Source organism: Molothrus aeneus, chromosome 27 (genome assembly GCF_037042795.1).
Source record: "Molothrus aeneus isolate 106 chromosome 27, BPBGC_Maene_1.0, whole genome shotgun sequence".
In the NCBI taxonomy this organism is placed as follows: domain Eukaryota; kingdom Metazoa; phylum Chordata; class Aves; order Passeriformes; family Icteridae; genus Molothrus; species Molothrus aeneus.
Genome location: NC_089672.1, coordinates 1,210,892 through 1,231,698, shown reverse-complemented (window position 1 = coordinate 1,231,698; position 20,807 = coordinate 1,210,892). Strand labels below are relative to the sequence as shown.

The 20,807-nt window shown below is 55.6% G+C and overlaps 1 protein-coding gene across 1 annotated transcript in view; it reads left to right on the top strand.

Moving 5' to 3' along the window:
• TCF3 (transcription factor 3) overlaps window positions 1-20,807 on the top strand; it is an 83,529-nt gene that overhangs the window by 19,775 nt on the left and 42,947 nt on the right. The gene's annotated exons all lie outside the window — the stretch shown is intronic.

Genomic DNA, 20,807 nt, shown 5'->3' with positions numbered 1-20,807 from the left:
ACCATTCCTTGATTCCATGTTCTGCTCCTGGGGGCTGTGGCCATGAGGGACACCTTGGGCCAGGGTGCTGCACTTTGTGCTCCATGTCCTGGTCAGCCACAAACACAGAGAAGTGATAGAGATGATCTGGGTGCCCAAAACGATGCATCTTCCCTTTGCCCTGAGAGCTGCCAGGCCAGAGGGGCAGTGTCCTCTGCTTGGGGCAGAGGCCCTGGCACACCCACCCCTCCTGGGGCAGTTCAGTTCCACCAGCATCTTGAGACATGTTGCCTTTCCTCATCTCTGTGCTTGCTCTAAGGTTTAGGGCAGGGATCTGGAAAACAGCTCAGCCAAAGCATCTCACAGTGGCAACTTCCTTTCTAAAAAGAGAAGGATGTTGTGGAGTTGGTGGCTTCCCATTATTTGCCCCAATTTGAGCTTTCTTGCCACTGATCCTGCAGTGTCAGAAGGAGCCAAAGCTGTTGGAGAGTGGCCAAAGGAGGGACACGGAGCTGGGGAAGGGCTGAGGAGCAGCTGAGGGCACTTGGCTGGTTCAGCTGGAGCCCAGGAGACTGAGGGGAGGCTCCTGGGGGCTGCAGCTCCTGCCCAGGGCAGGCACAGGGGCAGGGGCTGAGCTCTGCTCTGGGACAGGGACAGGAGCCCAGCAAGGGCTGGAGCTGGGCCAGGCCTTGGCATGGAGCTCAGGGCAAGGTTCTTCCCCCCGAGGCTGCTGGGCACTGCCCAGGCTCCCCAGGGAATGGTGCCAAGGCTGCCACAGCTCCAGGAGCTCCCAGGGCTGCTCAGGGTGTTGGGGTCTCCTGGTTAATGCCTGGATGATCCCTGTGGGTCCCTTCCAGCTCAGGCTATTCCAGGATTCTGTGATTCTGTGTGTGTCAGGCTGTGTGTCCTGCTCTGCTGCTGGAGCTCGCTGTGGCTCAGGGTGTCACACATTGTGTCACCACCTTGTGTCCCCGAGCTGCTGCTGCCCTCAGGATGGGGTCCTGGCCAGTGGAGCAGAGCAGGAATGGGGCCGTGGTGTTTCCCTTTTTGGGAATGCTGTAAGAAGGTAGTGACTCACTTTCCATGGGGCTGATAGTTACCCTGCTCCTGTCTTGGATTTGTGTTGTGTAGCCAGCAGGATTATTTATAACTTAGCCAGCATCCCGAGTCTATTGTTTCTGCAAAGAGCAGGAATGACTAGATGACTTCCTGAGATTTTTTTTTTGCCACCCCCTCATTTTTTATTTTTTTAAAAATCTACTTTTCCTTCCAAGTATTATATTTGCCAGTTGGATGCTTTCCCCCCACATCTTCCCCTCCTGATTGTGCATTTGTGCTGCTGACAATTCCACTACCGGTGTTGCTTTAACTCTAAAATCTCTCCCAGGAAAGGCTGGGGGCTGTGCCCCAGGAGGGCTGGGGCACCTTCCCATGGCAGGAGAGGCTCTCTGGCCCTGCAGGTGCTGGACACTGAGGCAGGAGGCTCTGAAGTGCCATCAGTGGCAGGACTGTCACCTCTGTACTCTGTGGATGCTTTGGGATGGGAGGTGCATGCCCAGAGCAGGGTTGGTCTGATCTGGGATTGCACCAGCTCTGGGTCAGCCTTGTTGTCTCTGCCTCTCTGAGAGGTCACTTGGGACAATCCAAAGGTGTCCCTGAGCCCAGGGATGTGCAGAGCAAGAGCCATTTCCATCCTGGCACAGCCAGCCTTGGGGATGTGGCACGGGTGGCCATGGAAGGAGTGGGTCCTGAGCCCTGTCCTCAGGTGTGTGGCTGCTCTCTCAGGGGCAGTGATCCCATCTGGGCAGTGTTTGCCCCAAACCCTGGAGCCCTCCTGGTTCTTGTCCCCCTTCTCTTTGCCCACCCACCTGATTCCCTGTTGGTATCATGAAGCCCAGCAGCCATCACCACTTTAATTAATTAATAAAGCACTTCCATGGAAGTCAGTGGGGAGTGAAGGTGCAGGATGGAAAGAAAGGGCAGGGTGGGTTTGGCCAGCTGAGCTGATCTGAACCTTTGGGGGGTCCTGCATGTTGACCCTCACACCTGAGACTCCTGGTTTGGGTTTGGTGGAATCCAGCTCCCTTTTGGCCAAGTGTGGAGGCTCAGTGGTGCCTGTGCCAGCTGTGCTTCCCTCTCTGTCTGCAGCCTGGCTGTGATGTAGGAGCAGCCTCTGAGGCTGGGGGTGAAACAGCTGAAGGGGAAGGAGCCTGGGCTGCCTTGTGGGCAGCAGAGCCCTGCTCAGGTCCTCTCAGTTTCCATCAGTTCAGAACTCAGAACCTGGGGCTTGGTGAATGTTAAGCTGCTGTTTCTGCCTGAGGTGCCTGAGGTCTCTGCCCCATGGGTCACCAAGAGCTGCCTCGTGTCCCCTCCAGCTCTGGCTCCTGCCCAAGCTGCAGGGGAGCCCTGGAACAGGCTGGCAGTTCTGGTGCTCCCCCTTTGCAGGGCTCGTGGCACTGAGGTGTTGCTGTCCCTGTGCTGACTTTCCAGGAACTGCCTGGCTCTGCAGGGAAGCGTGAGGTTGATCCAAGTGGAGTTTTGTCATGCTGGAAACACCACTTGGATAGGAGCAGCTTGGAGTGGAAAATGAGTCCTGAATTCTGTCCTGTGGGGTTTTTACATGCTCTTCACAGAATTCCAGACTGGTTTGGGATGAAAGGGACCTCAAAGCCCATCCAGTGCCACCCCTGCCATGGCAGGGACACCTCCCACTGTCCCAGGCTGCTCCCAGCCCTGTCCAGCCTGGCCTTGGGCACTGCCAGGGATGCAGGGACAGCCCCAGCTGCTCTGGGCACCCTGTGCCAGGGCCTGCCCACCCTGCCAGGGAACAATTCCTGATTGCCAAGATCCCATCCAGCCCTGCCCTCTGGCACTGGGAGCCATTGCCTGGCTCCTGTCCCTCCAGGTCTTCTCTTCCAGGTTTCCTGTGGCACAGAGCACCAGGTGTAGGTCAGAAACTGGAGGAGTGTCTGTCACCTCAGATCCTGGGCTTGGGGGAGAGATGATGCTCTGAGAAGGGTCTGGGAATTGAGGCATCTCAGGGAAGTGATGTCTGGAATCATGGGTTCACACCAAACTTCTGGGGCTCTCTTTGGTCACTGTTTTAGTCACCACTGGAGGTTCCTTAGGCCTGGACTTCACTTGCTTCCCCTGGGAGCTGCTCCTGACACCCTTACAGCCCAAGCAGAACAGGTTTGTGCATCCCAGAGTGCCTGTGCTGGGCTGCTCCTGGTGCTGCTTGGCTTCATTCCTGTGAGGTTTTCCAGCTGCCAGGGCACCCTTGTGCTGGCTCCTTCCCATCCCAGACTCTCAGTGATTTGGGGTTTCTCCCTGAGCTGGAGCTTACAGGCACTGAGTGATGTCCCAGGTGAAGGCTGGTTCAGTTCCATCCCATCTGGCTCACTGCAGGCTTTCCCTGCAGCACTGGGCAAAGCACTCGGTGCCACTGAATTCCCAATTCCTGCTGGCCCTCAGGTTCATTAAATTGAAATACAGGGGAAATAAAGCTGGGTGAAAAGATGGGGAGCTCCCTACAGCCCCCATGGACCTGAGAGCCAGGCAGGAGCATCCCCCAGCTCCCTGCCCTGCCCAACCCTCCTGGGTCAGCTCAGAAATAGAGAAGAGCCCTTTTCCCCCAGCTTGCTTTGTATTTTTAAAATCATTGTGGTTTTTTGTTCTGTATTCTTTAAATAATTTTCTAAAAAGTTGAAACTATAGAACTGGGGTTTTTTTAGTTGGGTTTTTTTTTTTGCCTTTTTTTTTTTAACCCAAAAAAGAAAACTGAAAGATGGGTGAGACGTTGTGGTTTGGAGCACCAGTTGTAAATAAATTTTTGGGTGCTCCAGCATGCCAGGCTTTCCCACCTGGAGAGTGAGTGCTTCTCCCAGGAGCTGTGTTTGTCCACACAGCTCTTCCAGGGATAATCTGTGCCACTGTACTGTATGCCAATAAAAAGCTGAGCTGCCTTAGCTCTGGGCTCTGCTGCCTCCCTTAGCTCTGCCCTCATTTTTGGGCAAGTCTCTCCATCTGTACAATAGCAGAAAGAGTTTTGTTCCCTGGAGAGGCTTTGAGGTTTAACGTTTACAAAGTGCTTTGAGATCTGCAGATAAAGGAAAGCCAAACAATAACCCGTGCTCAGGGTTGTGCCAAAGGAGTCCCTGGATCACCATGGCAGAGCTGAGCAGGGTTGGGTGGAGGTGGCTTTTGTGAGGGGGCAAAAACTGCTCCAGCTGCAGCACTGGTGCTGACCTGGCCTTTAAAGGGCTCCTGGCAAGGAGATTACAAGAACATTATGGGATCACAGAGTGCTTTGGGCTGGAAGAGACCTTAGGGATCATCCAGTGCCACCCCTGCCATGGCAGGGACACCTCCCACTGTCCCAGGCTGCTCCCAGCCCTGTCCAGCCTGGCCTTGGGCACTGCCAGGGATGCAGGGGCAGCCCCAGCTGCTCTGGGCACCCTGTGCCAGGGCCTGCCCACCCTCATCTGTAGATCAGAGCATGACTGAAGCACTTGGGTGATTTTTGTCCAGGGCTCCCTATGAACAATCCCGCTCTGCATTGTTCAGCAGGTGCTGCCCATTTGCTCTTTGCTCTCCAGGCAGCGCTTCATAAACACCCCGGTAAACCTGATCTACCCCATAAACTTCATTCAGTTTCCTTTCCCTGCCCCTGCCTGTGCCAGCAGCGAGCTCCCTGCAGTCCCCAGACAAAGGCAGGCGGTGGTGGGCAGGACGGGACGGGACAGCGGCCCCGGGGCTGCTCCTCCCTCCCGGGGCTGGGCTGGAGCTCTGGGCGCAGGGGCCGCTCCTGCCTGCCGGCGGCTCGGGGCCATGGCAGCCCACAACGGCCTGCCCAGGGGTACGTGCTCCTGCCACACGGCTGGCAGCGTGTTTGGTGAGGGCTGGGAGGATGGACTGGGAAGGGCTGGTTTGTGGTGGGTCAGATGGGAGTTGGACTCTCGAGGGATTGGGGGGCAGGTGGGCTGTGAAGGGGCAGGCTGGAATTGTGCAGGGATCTTCTTCCTCATGTTCTGGGTGCTTTTTGGTGCTGTTGGGCAGGAACTGAGAGCCTTAAAGCTGCTTGAGGACACCCAACCCTCTCTGGGAGCAGGAACAGCTCAGCTGTGTCTGCTGCCTGCCCACTGTGTGTGCCCAAGTCCCCTAAGCCTGTTAGAGCCGTGACCAGGGCAGGTCTGTAGGCTGGGGACACAGCACCAAGTCCAGGTGCCAGCTGAGGGTGTCCTGTGTAGGGTCACCCACCCCGTGAGCCCATCGCTGGCACTGTTAATTGCTGTATTGTTAATTGCTGTATTGTTAATTGCTGTGGTGACACGGCCTGGGTGTGGGGTTTCCTTGCCCTACAAGGGGCTCGTGGGATGGTTTTTATTTCAGGTGATTTTAGATACGAATCGAGGCACAGCTCCCTGGAGGTGGTCTGGCTTTGATTGGAGTTTTTTTGTGTGTGGAGTTGTAACTTAAGAGGAACCATTTAGTCTGAATCGTTGCTGCACGTGGTGCCTGCTTTGAACTGAGGTGGGGTACAGGGACACCTTGGGAAATCTGCACCTCCGAGTTTTAAATAAACATGGGCTTGTGTGTAGGTGATGCAGCATCCTGGGTGCAGCCTGGGCTCTCTCTGGGATGCCAGGGAGCAGCTGAGGCTTTGGGATGCTGCAAGATCAGGGGGAATTGCAGGGTGGACAGAGCTGTGCAAGCCCAGGAGCAGGTTCCCATGAGCACCCTGGGATAGGGGAGGGTGTCCCTACCCATGGCAGGAGGTGGAACAAGATGAGCTTTAAGGTCCCTTCCAACCCAACCAATTGTGGGACTCTCTGAGAGAGTTCAAGCTCTGTGCCCGAGGTGGGCAGAGGTTGGTGTGTGCTCCTCACCCTGACCACAGCAGTGTGGGCAGGAGCTGCATGAACAAGCCCAGAGTGTGGTGGATCCTGGGCACCAGAGAGATTGATAACAGCTTGTTTCCCCTTGATTCTGTTGGGAGATGAGAGCTCTGGTGGGAGCAGCCAGGGCAGTTCATTCCCTGTGCCATGGTGGCACCAGCGCTGGGGCTCTGAGAGGAGAAGGTGTGGGGCTGTGGTTTTGCAAACCAGCTGCCAGCTGAGATCTTCCTCTTCCTGTCCATCCTGGCCTGCCCCATCTTGGGGGCTTCTGGGGCACGTTGTGCTCCAAATGGGGAACTGATTTTCTTTGGGTTTCCTGCTGCCTTACGTGTTCAGCAGCCCCTGGAAAGTCCAGCAAGCCCAGAACTCACTCAAGAGAAATGCAGGGTGGGAAGGGCCCTTTCCTCCCACAGCAGCCAGTGCTGCCATGCCCTGAGCCACCCAGGAACCTGGTGCAGTGAGCACCTGGAGGGAGCTTTGTCAGGGGCCAGCATGGCCCTGGGTGTCCCCAGAGCAGAGGTGGGAGCTGCCAGCAGAGCTCACATGCTGGAGGCAGTCCAGGGATTTGGGGATGACTTTGGTCTTTGTTTTCCTTGCAGCACTAGTCTGAGAATGGCGTGCTTTTTTCCCCCCATTCTCACTTTTATACATATAATTTTAATTTTTTTTTGTTTGTTTCAAACTTGCATTTGCAAAATGCAGCCACTTTCCCTCAAGACAGCAGCTTCTCATCCACAGTGGTGAGCTCAGCTCTCACCATCCCAGCAAACTGCAGCTCCAGGTTTTTAACTGCTGCAGCTCTTTTTGTTCATGTAGGAAAACATAGATAGTTAAAAGAAAGCAATCTTTGAGCAAAATATCAGAGGAGCTTGTTAATGGTCAATTTTCCTAGACAGTTGTATTAGGATTCCTGATAAGGAGTGTTAGTGCTTGGCTTGACAAAAGCACAGAAATCGAAGGCTCATGTAGAGGAGACACAGACAAGATAATCTAATGGGTGTCTTTTTGTCTCCAGCTTGTTCTGAGCAGCAGAGAGCCCTGCAGGGGCTGGGATGGGCTCTGAGGCCAGGCTGGTGCTGCTGTGGGTTTGCCTGTGGAGCAGGGAGGGGAAACTGCCTCCCCCCTTCCCAGGGTCACCTATCCACAATGGCCAGCCTGTGCCCAGGGTAATGTGAGAGATGTCAAGAAAAATCATAAAATCTGCTTTCCTGACATCTCTGGGCTTCCAGGGGACTGGGCAGTGGGGATTTTTTGGGGCATTTTGGGGATAAGACCAAGGAGCACCAGCTCCTGCCAGCTGCTGTTGAGTGATGCCAAAGCTGCACCCAGGCAATGGTTTGAAATGTGCAGGCAGGAGGAAGGTGCTGGTTGGTCCTGGGAAAGAGGAGGATCCGTGCTACTCATTGAGTGCCATCTACTGGCACCTCACCCGTGCCACCGTTATCCCAGGGCAGTGGGTGCCCAGCCTGCAGGGATGCTGAGGGTGGGCTCCCTTTGCTCCTCCAGCCCTGCACTCCCTGCCCCTCGTGGGGCAGGAGGAGCCTGGCAGCACCTGCTGAGGTGGCACGTGCCAGCCAGAGCTGGTGCCACCAGGATCCATCACACACAGGCTGGATCCAGCCCTTGGCTCTGTCCTGTCCTCCCCCTGGGGCTGCCCCAAGCTCTTCTCTACATCCAGGTGACACATTGACATTTATAAAACCTTCCTCCCCACCACCTCAGTGCCTCAATCCTTCCACCAGTGTTTAGGCACTGCTTGGAGATGTGTGTTGGAGCTGGATTTAGGGACAAGGGGCTGAGGGCACGAGGGGCTGGAGCAGCTATTTGGTGTCCCCTGAGTAGCGTGTGGCAGACAGGCCCTGGAGGGCTGATTGGCAGCCTGAGCCCACAGTGCCAGGCATCAGTGACTCCTGCCAAGGGCACGGGGTGATGGCCCTGCCCCATACACACCACAGCCTTGGTGGCCTTAAAGCTGATGGATTGGGATTTGTCTTCAGGTAAACTCTTCCTATAACTTGTCCTTTTGGCTTTAGGGCTACAAGGGGAATTCAGGGCATAGGGTATGGTTATACAAAGATGTGAATCCTTTCAGGGCAAGGGACAAGTGAACATCTTGAAGTGTTTATGTTTAAAGAGGGGGAAAAAGAGTTGTTCATGGAAATGGTGCTTTGTAGGAGCAAGTGGATTGAATTCAGCCCTTTTAAATGCAATTTAAATAATCAATGGTCTATTCAATTACAGAAATATTTGGCAGAGCTCTAAATAGGTCACATCTGTCTTTAAATTGTTCTTCAGGTAAATACCTCACTGTGTGGTGTCACATGGACCAAATTCTGTAAGAGCTGTTGTCTGGGAGGGAGAACTCCTTGGCTGTACATGCAGTTATCCCCAAAACTCTGCACCTGGTGTGCTCTGACCCATGGATTTGCTTTAGGGATTCCTTGGGAAGCCTGGCTCGTGTATTTTGGGTTATCCAGCTCCTGAAGCTTGGAGCCCTGAGGTTGCTGTCTGTAACTGGACATGGCCAGGGGCTTTGTTGGCAGCCTCTGTGTTGCTCTTGGGGGCCAGGATGGGATCCTGAGCCCGCTGTGCCCCAGGAATGCTCACCTTGGGAAAGGGGAAAACAAAAACACCGACTTTTGTTGTGGTGACCAGAGCCCCGAGGTTACTCGCGAGCAGGAGCCGGGGCTGAGGGAGGCAGGTGGTGCTGAGAACGCTTTGTTTGGGAAAGTTTTCCTCATTGTGTCCAGCAATTCTTCTGAGATGATCCTTCCTGTGGGCTGAATCATCGTCTGGGCCAGCGCTGGCTCTCGGGCTGCGCCCGCATCCTGAGCCCCAGGGGCATCCACAGGAGCCCAGCAGCCCCCAGGATCACAGGATCACAGCCCCTGGTTGGAACAATCACCCCGGGCTGTCTCCCTCACCCTTTGGGGGCTGTTTTCCCCGAGGAAGCTCACAGGGACTGGTGCATTAGAGCACAAGTCATTCCCCACCATCCCTCTCCCCGCTGGAGGAGGCTCACAAACAAACTGCCAAGGCCACCCTGGTGGGGTGTACGTGTGTTTGGCCACTTCCCCACATCATTTCCACATTATTTGGAAGCCATCCTTAATTTGTCTAATTTTTAACAGCCTCTGGCCTCCCTACCTGTAGGGCTGCAGCAGTGCAGGGCTGGGAGGGAGGGCTCACATACACACGGCTGGCACTGCCTGCCTGTTTGATCTCAAATGCCTCTCTGGCAAACTTCTGGGGGTTTTTCTGGTCACTTGTAAGTAAACAAGCTTCTGTCCCCATTCGTCTTCTTGGTGAGTAATGGAAACCAAGTGGGAGAAGATTTTTGTTCCCCAGTGTTCCGGTTGCATCTCTGCGGCTGTAATTTGATTTTACATTGCAAATTAAACAATACTTGGAAAGATGCAAATCACAGCGGAAGTAGAGGTGGCTGCTGCTAAGTGGAGTAAGTGGGGGTGTTGCAGCTCCTCTGTGCATCTGTGGGGGTGTGCAAAACACCCCATGGCTGGAGGAACACGAGAGGTCACTGAGAGTGTCCCAGGAGACCTGGTGTGTTTCAGTCCTCGCTGCCTCCAGGCTGCTGAGTTCCCTTGCTCACTCAGCAGAATGAGTTTTGTCTCTTTGGACACCAATCCATGTGTGAGTGAGCAGTGTCTGCCCTGCCATGAGTGTGCAGCTCTGTGGCACAATAAATGACGTGGAAAAACTAGGATTTGGATTTAGACTCAGTCTTTTCCCTGAAGCTTTCTGTTTAATGGAATATAACCCCTGACTTTGGGAATTGCCCCATATCTCCTGAATTTCAATTGTTTTGTGGTAGCAAATGGGTTTATCTTGTTGAGTGTGTGTGAGGCAGAAATAGGGAAGGTTCTCCATGGGGCTGTCTGTGTGTTTGTGGGAGAATGGATCAGGAGCAGCCCTGGGGGAAGGACTTGGGGTGTTGGTGGGTGAGAGGCTCAGGCTGCCCCGGCCATGGGCACTGAGCCAGAAACCCCCCCTGGGCTGGGCTGAGCCCCCAGCGTGGGCAGCAGGGGAGGGGGGGATTCTGCCCCTGTGCCCCTGTGCTCAGGTGAGACCCCACCTGCAGAGCTGCCCCAGCCCTGGGCACCAGCAGCAGGAGGACGTGGAGCTGCTGGAGCCAGGCCAGAGGAGGCACGGAGATGCTGCAAGGGCTGGAGCCCCTCTGCTCTGGAGCCAGCCTGGCACAGCTGGGGGTGCTCACCTGGACAAGAGAAGGCTCCAGGGACACCTCCGAGCCCCTGGCAGGGCCTGAAGGGGCTCCAGGAGAGCTGCAGAGGGACTGGGGACAAGGCCTGCAGGGACAGGAGCCAGGCAATGGCTCCCAGTGCCAGAGGGCAGGGCTGGATGGGATCTTGGCAATCAGGAATTGTTCCCTGGCAGGGTGGGCAGGCCCTGGCACAGGGTGCCCAGAGCAGCCGGGGCTGCCCCTGCATCCCTGGCAGTGCCCAAGACCAGGCTGGACAGGGCTGGGAGCAGCCTGGGACAGTGGGAGGTGTCCCTGCCATGGCAGGGGTGGCACTGGATGGGCTTCAGCATCCCTTCCATCCCAAACCTCTCCTCTGTGATTCTGTAATGACAAACATGGTGCTGTGTGCACCTTCCTGTAAAGGGGGTACCACAGCTTTGGGTCTGGCCACCTCCTTGTTGTTCTGCAGGGCTGGGTTTATCCCAAGCTACTTCCAGAGCTTGGGGACATCCCCTTGTGCCCTCCCAGCCTCCATGGTCCCTGTCACCCACCCTGTCACAGTGCAGGGCTGGCCAGGCTGGCTGTGGGTCCCCACTGTCACCTCCCCCTGGGTCTCTGTGTCCGTTGCACAGGGGGAGCAGAGCTGCCCCTCCAGAGCAGAACTGATCCCAGGACAGTGAGGAACAGCGACTCCTCTGACACCTGTTGTGGGTCTGACTCAGCCCAGTGTTATTCTTGGTCTGTTTCCCTGCACTATTGTCCCTTGGACCCTCGTTGACATCCTGCTTCTTGCAGGGCTGTCAGGCTTGGATGGAGGCTGGGGCTGAGGGACAGGGATAGGTTTGTCCTGAAGAGGCTGGGGACAAGGGACACGGTGGGTTCGTCCTGCAGGCTGGTGACCTTTAAAAAGCCCTGACTGTGTTATCCTCCATCCCCTTCTCCTGCCTCTCCTTTGTGCTCGTGTTTGGTCACTGCTGGCCTTTGTTTTTACAGCTGGGGGAAGTGTTTTGAGCTTTAAAGTTTATTTTCTTCCCTCTGGTTGTCGTCACAGGTTTGTTTTCTTTCTCCGTGTGGCATCTTGCTGGCTCTCCCAGGGGCTGGGAGAGAGACTGGCTGCTGCACTTGGGGCTTTCCTGCTGGAGGGAGCAGGATCTTCCCTGCATTTGGGAGGCCCAAAAGCCTCTCTGCCTTCACTTCTTTTACTGAATTTTTATCAAAAAATCCCAGAATGGCTTGGGCTGGAAGGGACCTCAAAGCCCATCTCATCCCACCCCTGCCATGGAGGGACATCTTCCACCATCCCAGGCTGCTCCAAGCCCTGTCCAGCCTGACCTTGGGCACTGCCAGGGATGCAGGGGCAGCCCCAGCTGCTCTGGGCACCCTGTGCCAGGGCCTGCCCACCCTGCCAGGGAACAATTCCTGATTGCCAAGATCCCATCCAGCCCTGCCCTCTGGCACTGGGAGCCATTGCCTGGCTCCTGTCCCTGCAGGCCTTGTCCCCAGTCCCTCTGCAGCTCTCCTGGAGCCCCTTCAGGCCCTGCCAGGGGCTCAGAGGTGTCCCTGGAGCCTTCTCTTGTCCAGGTGAGCCCCCCCAGCTGTGCCAGGCTGGCTCCAGAGCAGAGGGGCTCCAGCCCTTGCAGCATCTCCGTGCCTCCTCTGGCCTGGCTCCAGCAGCTCCACGTCCTCCTGCTGCTGGTGCCCAGGGCTGGGGCAGCTCTGCAGGGGGGGTCTCACCTGAGCACAGGGGCACAGGGGCAGAATCCCCCCCTTCCCCTGCTGCCCACGCTGGGGGCTCAGCCCAGCACAGGGGGGGTTTCTGGCTCAGTGCCCATGGCCGGGGCAGCCTGAGCCTCTCACCCACCAATACCCCAGGTCCTTCCCCCAGGGCTGCTTGCTCCCATCCATCCATCCATCCATCCATCCATCCATCCATCCATCCATCCATCCATCCATCCATCCATCCATCCATCCATCCATCCATCCTCCATCCATCCATCCATCCATCCATCCATCCATCCATCCATCCATCCATCCATCCATCCATCCATCCATCCATCCATCCATCCATCCATCCCCTTTTTTTGAGTTTAATAAATCCTCTCCAGTCTCACCCATTCTCCAGGAGGAGCACAGCCCAACACTTCACTAGTGGTGTGAACCTTGGCACCCTGAGTCAGGTCCTTGGCCATGTTCTGGACACAGGGGATGGTGGCTGTCACCCAGTGCCACCATGGGCACCCTGTGCAGTTGTTTTGCAAGGCCTTGATGAGACTTGGGCTGGCCCAAGTCATTAATTTCCTTAATGATGGCTTAAAATAAAGGCAAGCTTTTATTTTGATTACCATAAAACCACTCTGTAAAAAATGCAGTGGGGACCTTCCTATACATCTGCAAATGTGATTTGTGTCTAGTTTGAGGGATGGCCAGATTTGCTGGTTGGGTTCTGTTGATTTTTCCAGAACTTCCTCACTCCTGTGCTGGGCACTGGTTTGTACATTTATTATTGCGTATAATTATTACTGGTTCTGCACATGGTGGGATTGTTGGGGTGTCCTGAGCAGGGACAGGAGTTGGACTCAGTGATCCTTGTGGATCCCTTCTGGCTCAGGACATTCCAGGATTCTGTTTCTGGGATGCCACACCAGCACCCCCAAAACCAGCCCAGGGTTTGCCATGGAGCCTGCCCTGCCCTTTGAGAGTAGGTTCAGTGATGCCAGAGCATCTTCCAAATGACCAGGAGATGCTAAAGAGCTTCTTTGACTCTTTTCCCTCTTTCTGGCTTTGTTTGGTTTTGGTCTAGGTTCAGTTTCTCCCCATAGTTACCCCTCATGGAAAGCCATTGGGGAATGGATCAGTTTCCTCCACTCCTTCCCTGATTCTCTCCTATTTTTCCCCAGCCCCAAACATTTCCTAAACTCCATCTGTGTGTGCAGAAACTGCTGAACTGGAATACAGTGCAGGAGATGCTGAGCAGAGGAATTAACAATCACCAAAGTGGTGGCATCAGCTTTTTGAAGTCAAAAATTATCCCTGAGTGCACATTTGGGGAGGGGGTGGCAGCAGCAGGTGCTTCCCTGGATCAGGGCTGTGTGTGGGGTGGATGGGGCTGTGGTGGCTTTGGGTTCTGGGTTCATTCATCATCACAAAGGTAAAGGGGCAGAAGCTGCCCCAGAAATGGTGCAGGGATCTGTGAGTTTGATGTGGGTGCTGTGTCCCCCCTGGGGTGCCTGCTCTGGGGGATGATGTCACTGGGCTCTCCTGGGCCAGAGCATCTGTTTATGGGATCCTGGAATATCCTGAGGGGAAAGGACCCTCAGGGATGATCAGTGCAGCCCCATCCCTGCACAGCCACCCCAAGAACCCCACCCTGAGCAGCCCTGGGAGCTCCTGGAGCTCTGGCAGCCTTGGCACCATTCCCTGGGGAGCCTGGGCAGTGCCCAGCAGCCTCGGGGGGAAGAACCTTGCCCTGAGCTCCATGCCAAGGCCTGGCCCAGCTCCAGCCCTTGCTGGGCTCCTGTCCCTGTCCCAGAGGGAATGGGGGAAATGCCACCTGAGCCATTTGGTGCCCCTGGGCAGGTCAGGAGTGGCAGCACATTCCACCCCTGCCATGGCAGGGACACCTTCCAGTGTCCCAGGCTGCTCCAAGCCCTGTCCAGCCTGGCCTTGGGCACTGCCAGGGCAGCTGAGCCTCACTGTCCCTACAGTCAGCTCTGGTCCAACCTCACATTTCATAGCAGTGAAGGGGTAAAACATCCCCTGCCCTGCCCCATGAGCAGAGCCCTCCAGGGTGGCATTGCCAGGGACCTCGTGCTGCCCTCCAGGTGTTCAGGGTGGGTTTTTTTATCCAGCCCCCCCTTATTTTTATTTTAATTGTTTTGTCGTGCACCGGGAAAAGGAAGTGAACAAATTGTATGGTCCCCTCTACAATCGACGTCCTGTAAACAGCTCCCGGCTGCCTTCCACTCACAGCTGTTTTTTCCTATTTGGGGGTGGATGGGGCTGGTAAATAAACAGGAATTCTGGGAGCTGCTTCCAGCACCCCCTTCTCCCCCCCAGGGCCTGTGCCAGCACCTCTGAGCCTTTCCTGGGGGTGCCAGGGTGGGCTGATCCTCACGGTGTGGAGCAAACTCTCCTCAGGAAAAACAACTTTGCTGGTTTTCCTGTGACTAAAGCTAATTACTAGTCAACTAATTTTATTGATTTCCAATCCCTTTTAGCAGAGATTTTGCTCTGGGGCTGATTGCCAGAGCGATTAGCACACAAAGCTGCTTAATTTGGAAGTGTTTATCAAGCAGCCTTCTGTCACCTCTGCTTCAAATCAAATTACAGTGGCACCGGTGGCCCTGCCTGTGGTGGCTTGTGCTGTCCCACCCCCGAGGGAGGCAGGTGGGGAGCAGGGCTTCTCTGCCTTAAATAACTGTGCCAGGCTGTTTGGAACTAGGTGGTCTTTAAGGCTCCTTCCAACCCAAACCACTCCATGGATCTAAGTATTCCATGAGCTGGAAAAGCTGCTGGCTCTGGGGTTTTTCCTCCCAGCTGCCACCACATCCTTGTCCTGCTCCAATCCTTGGGCACTGCTGTGGCTGCAGAGCTGGAATTTCCCTCCTGGCCCTCAAATCCCCACCGTGGGCACTGTGTGGTCTCTCTGAGCATGGAAGATGCACCTTCATGGCAGCCACAGCTGCTTCCAAACCTCCTCTAGCCACAGGAGGGATTTGGCCTAAATATTTTTAATAGAATTTCAAAACAAAACAAAACAAACAAAAAATAAATAGGCAAGCCTGGCCCAGTGGTTTTGCTGGAATCAGATTAGGGAGGGCAGATTGTGGAGGCCAGGGGGAGGGAGAGGCTGAGCCTGGCTCAGTCACAGCTCCAGCAGCACAGAGACCCCAGCAGTGTCCCCCAGTGTCAGCCCTGGGGCTGCTGGGAGGGTCCCTCGCTGCCTCCTCCTCCTGACACACAAAAACAAGGTGCCTTTGAGACATTCTGAGTCACAGAAATCCCAGAAATTCCTCCCTGGCAGGGTGGGCAGGCCCTGGCACAGGGTGCCCAGAGCAGCTGGGGCTGCCCCTGGATCCCTGGAAGTGTTCAAGGACAGGTTGGATGGGGCTTGGGGACAATGAAAGGTGTCCCTGCCATGGCAGGGGTGGCCCTGGAGGGGTTTGAGGTCCCTTCCCACCCAACCATTCCATGATTTGAGCCTGCAGCACTGCAGCTTTCCAGCACTGCATGTTCTCCTCAGGGTATCCCTTGGTACAGAATTTAAGAGCAAAAACTCTGTATTTGCTTTACAAATGGTATCTGAGAGGGTTCAGGAGCACAATATCCCATTCTCCATCCCTGCATGTCCTCTGGATGCAGAGGGATGGCTGCACACCCCACGAGCTGTGCTTTGAGCAAGGCAATCCTTAGGGACTGAGCTTGTTCTAAAAGACCTTTCACAGACTCCTGGAATATCCTGAGCTGGGAGGGGCACACAGGGACCACTGAGTCCAACTGCTGACCTGTGCCATTCACACAAAGGCTGAGGGGTCCTTGGCTGTGTCCAGGTGGTCAGAGCTGCCTCCAGAGCCACATTCCCTCCCACACCACCTCCAAGTGCTGTGCTCAGTCTGGGGTTCAGAGCTCAGGGCTCAAGGACCAGCACCTGTGCCCAGGTGGGTTTGGGGACTCTGGAAACCAGGGCAGCCTCTCCAGGGCAGCTGGAAAGCACAGGCTGGGAACTGAGCTGGAAGGATGTGGGATGAATCACAAAACCCTGACTCCTTTTAATGCTTTTACATAGAATCCTGGAATAGTTTGGGGTGGAGGGACCCCAGAGCCCATCCTGTGCTACCCCTGCCATGGCAGGGACACCTCCCACTGTCCCAGGCTGCTCCCAGCCCTGTCCAGCCTGGCCTTGGGCACTGCCAGGGATGCAGGGGCAGCCCCAGCTGCTCTGGGCACCCTGTGCCAGGGCCTGCCCACCCTCACAGGGGAGAATTCCCTCCCAGTATCTCAGGTAAATCTGTTCTCCTTTAGGTCAAACAGGTCCCCTTTCCTGTCACTCTCCTGTGTTTTCTTGTTGCACTTGTGTGTCCAAAGTGGTTCTGTTCCTCCTGGGTGGGAGCAGCTGTCATGGCTCTGTGTCACTGGACACTTGTCCACAGCCTCTACTGGGGTTCACTGCTGCACTAAGGATGCTTTTTCTGAGCCTAAAATGTGGTTAAATTATTTTTATCCCTGCTGAAGCTTAGGACAGCTCTTGTCTATCAGCTCTACTTGGCTGTGGCAGGAAAACCGTGAGGAAAAAAAAAATGACTGTCTGACAGCTACATCTTATTCTATTAGTATGTTTTAATTAGAACATGAGCAAGAAATGTGTTATGAATATTCATGCTCAGGGTTATTAAAATGCACAATTAATCTGTACTCAGTTTAATAACTGTATTAATGGCGAGAGGAGGTAGCTCCTATTTTTGTCATTTCTCAATTGAAAGTGTGCCTTAACTTGGGTAGCTGGGAAATGGGGTTATTTTAAAATCAGCTTGGCTCCTGCCAGCAGCACGGGCATGTGGGTGTCTCCAAAACTCACACACCTCAGGGTGGGAGAGCACTGGAGGGGTGGCAAAAGCGAGCCCTGCCACGATGGAGCTCCCTTGTGCAGACAGAATTCAGCTCAGTGCCATGGGAGTTTTCAAAATCACAAAATCCCAGAAAGGTTTGGATTGGGAAAGACCTTAAATCCCACCCAGTGCCACCCCTGCCATGGCAGGGACACCTCCCACTGCCCCAGGCTGCTCCCAGCCCTGTCCAGCCTGGCCTTGGGCACTGCCAGGGATGCAGGGGCAGCCCCAGCTGCTCTGGGCACCCTGTGCCAGGGCCTGCCCACCCTGCCAGGGAACAATTCCTGATTGCCAAGATCCCATCCAGCCCTGCCCTCTGGCACTGGGAGCCATTGCCTGGCTCCTGTCCCTGCAGGCCTTGTCCCCAGTCCCTCTGCAGCTCTCCTGGAGCCCCTTCAGGCCCTGCCAGGGGCTCTGGGGTGTCCCTGGAGCCTTCTCTTGTCCAGGTGAGCAGCCCCAGCTGTGCCAGGCTGGCTCCAGAGCAGAGGGGCTCCAGCCCTTGCAGCACATCTCTGTGGCCCTTTGGCCATGATTGATCTCTTTGGTGACTTGGATTTATGGGTTTTTTTGCCAGCCCTGGGGGTGTTTTAAAGCAGCTGATGTGTCCACAAGTATGGAGCAGTTGGGGCCCAGAAGATTCTCAGGGGATCTCCATCTCACCTGGGGCAGCTGCTGGGCAGGAAACACCCACGTGCCCCAGGGTGCCTCTGACCCTTCCTGGGCACCTGGGTCACCTCTACAGCTGCTGGGGTGGCCTTGGATGAGCCTTGGGGCTGCTGAGCCGTGTTCTTCCCCCCTTTCCCCTTCCTCTCCCTCCCTTCATGTCCAGCCTGGCCGCTCCCAGAGCCAGGGTGTGGGGCTGTGTTTGGGGTGACTCTGTGCTCAGGGCTTTGTGCTGTGAGTGAGCAAACCCTGCTGATGGGAGCTGCTCCAGACACACCTGCCCATGGCCAGACACTGGGCTTTGCAGGGCTGCCTGGGGGCGTTTGCTGCCAAGTTGTAGATCCTTAGGAATACGAAGGGAGGGGAGAGTGGGCTGGCAGGGAATGTAGGACAGATGCCAGACGTTGAAAGAGGGCAGTCTGCTTTTTCCTGGCTTCATCCCAGAAATCCCTGAATTCCTAAAACACCTGCAGGTGCTGAAAATAAGGAGATTTTTTGCTGTCACTTTTCAAGCCAGTAGCTGCAGCTTGGGGAAGGTGCAAGACTTTATTTTCCAGGAGACATCAGACAGAGCTGGCATGGGCACCTTCAGAGGTGCTTCCAGAACCTTGGGATGCTCTTGCTGCTTTGTGGGAGAGGGGAATCACATTTCACCTTGGCAGCCACAGGAACTGGAGGCTTTTCTACCCTTGGAGGGTGCAAAAAACCTTTTGGGTTTCCTTGGGAGTTGTAGAATCCCAGACCAGTTTTTGGTTGGGAGAGACCTTAAATCCCACCCAGTGCCACCCCTGCCATGGCAGGGACACCTCCCACTGTCCCAGGGTGCCCCAAGCCCTGTCCAGCCTGGCCTTGGGCACTGCCAGGGATGCAGGGGCAGCCCCAGCTGCTCTGGGCACCCTGTGCCAGGGCCTGCCCACCCTGCCAGGGAGAATTTCTTCCTGAAAGAAAGGGTTGGTTTGCTGTGACCCCATTTGGGGTGACAAAGGGGCCAAGGAGGGGCTGGGGACCTGTCCTTGCTCTGGATGAGTGGCTCATGCTCTGCAGCTGCTGTTGGAGCACTCAGGGCTTTGCCCCTCTCCAGGCTCTGTGCCATGCTGGTGGCACCACAGGATGCAGCAGCTCCAGGTGCCAGGGCTGTGTCCTTGTGGAGGGGATGTGTGACCCTCACCCTCAGTCTTTGCCCCCTGTGCCACTCTGTCTCCTCTCCTTCCCTCCTTGGGGAGACCAGGCAAGGATTTAATTTTATTTTTCAGGAATTTTGGCACAGAATCCCAAAATGGGGCAGGTTGGAAGGACCACAGTGGCTCCTCTGGGCCCATCTCACAGGGCACAGGATTGTGTCCAGACTGTTTTGGCATAACTCAGAGAATATCTGAAGGGACATTCAAGGGAGGAAGACTCCACAACCTGAGGAAGATTTCCCTGGTCTTCCAAGCCCCCTATCTCCCTCCAGAGCCCCCTGAGCATCCTCTCCAGGCATATTCCAGCCTGGGAATGCTGCTCTGTTGTCTGTGGGGTGGTGGCAGGACCAAGGGCTCTGTGAGGGGTCTGGGTGATCCAGGGTGACCCAGGATCCCCAAAGCCCATCCTGCATGGGGCAGGGGTGGCTGTGAGGGTCTGGACCCCCATACCTTGGCTTCCCCTCTGCCTCTGAGACTCCTGGGGTTCCTCATGGGCACTGTGGTGCTGCAGTCCTTGTCCTTCCAGCCTGAAGGGACCATTTTTCCAACCATGTCCAAGGCTGCTGATGCTGCTCATGTCTTCTCCCCGACCCTTGGGGAGCTTTAAAATCACCCGTGACAGCAAAATGACTCAAAGGAGCATTTCTGCCTCCTGCCTCGCCAGGGTTTGCAGGGATTGCAGATGAATTGCTTTGGAAAAACACATTAGCAAAGCAAAAGTTTATTCTAGGAAGTAGGAGGTGGGAGAATTGGCAGTAATTCTCCCTAGTATCCAAGGTATTATTAGAGGCTTATCCCTGCTCTGCACAGTAATCACATTGGAAATTTTTGATTAGAAAACAAAATCTAAATGAGAATTATGAATATTCATTAGGTGTGGAGATTAATATGCATAATTATGCAAATTAGACAGCAATTAAACACCAATTCTCTGGGGAAATGATTAACACAAAGGCACAGAAATAGAAGGATGTAATTTGAAAGAAGTTTCTGGTTAAATGAACAGTGAGGGGAGCGGAGGAGACAAATCTGAGGCATGTTTGCCATAATAATCAGCTTTGCCAAGCGAAATGGGAGTGAGCCCTGACCCCCTGCCCCCCTGTCCTTGCTGCCACTCAGCTCCTGCTCCCAAAAGGGCATCCTGGGGCACCTGGAGGTGCCACCCCCGTTGGAAGAACCAGCACAGGACAGGTCCCCAGAGAGCCACAGGGCCCTGGTGCTGCTGCTGGGAGGGTCTGGTGTCACCCCAGTGTGCCCCTGCTGGGGACAGGGGGTGTCCATGGCTTGGGAGTGTCCATGGCTGGTGCCACCCTCACTCTCAGCCTTCTGCAGATCTGGGATTTTTTCTGTCCAACCCAGCAGAGTTTGTGCAGCACCTCAAAAGATGATGGATGCCCCCACCCTGCCCAGCCCCTCTCAAATCCCTGGATGTGCCCCCTTAGAACACCAACTGCTGCTCCCCAGCCCCATGTCACCCACTGGAGCAGGAGGTGGAGCAGCACAGTCAGAGAGCCTGCAGCTGAGTCAGGTTGAGGCTGTTTTCCAGAAGGTTCCTTCCGTGTGGTTGTGGTATCAGCTGGAACTGTGGGAGCTGTGCTGATGCAACATCCCAAGGATTTTGTGTCATGGTGGACATTCCCAGCTCACTGAAGGGGCTCCAGGAGAGCTGCAGAGGGACTGGGGACAAGGCCTGCAGGGACAGGAGCCAGGCAATGGCTCCCAGTGCCAGAGGGCAGGGCTGGATGGGATCTTGGCAATCAGGAATTGTTCCCTGGCAGGGTGGGCAGCCCTGGCACAGGGTGCCCAGAGCAGCTGGGGCTGCCCCTGCATCCCTGGCAGTGCCCAAGGCCAGGCTGGGTGGTGGAAGGTGTCCCTGCCATGGCAGGGCTGGCATGGGATGAGCTTTGAGGTCCCTCCCAGCCCAGCCCATCCCATGTTCTCTGCCTGCCCCGGGTGCAGCCCAGGAGGTGCCGCCTGCCTGGGCTTGGCAGGGGATGAAAGGAGCCGAGCTCCCACCGCAGCCTGTGCAGGAACATTGCAAAACCTTCTGCCTGCTCCTCTGCTGCTTGGGGTCCCTTTGTGCTGAGGATACTCTGGGGATGGCTAAAGCTGAGAAGGCTGGGGCTGTGCTCTGATGGCCCCACTTCCTCAGGGGGACCCTGGGGGGCTGAAAGAGCACCCCCAGACAGGTGACTCTGTCATGGTGGACCCCCAGAATTCCCACCTGAGGATTTCACCTCTGGGCACTCTTTCACTCTGCTCA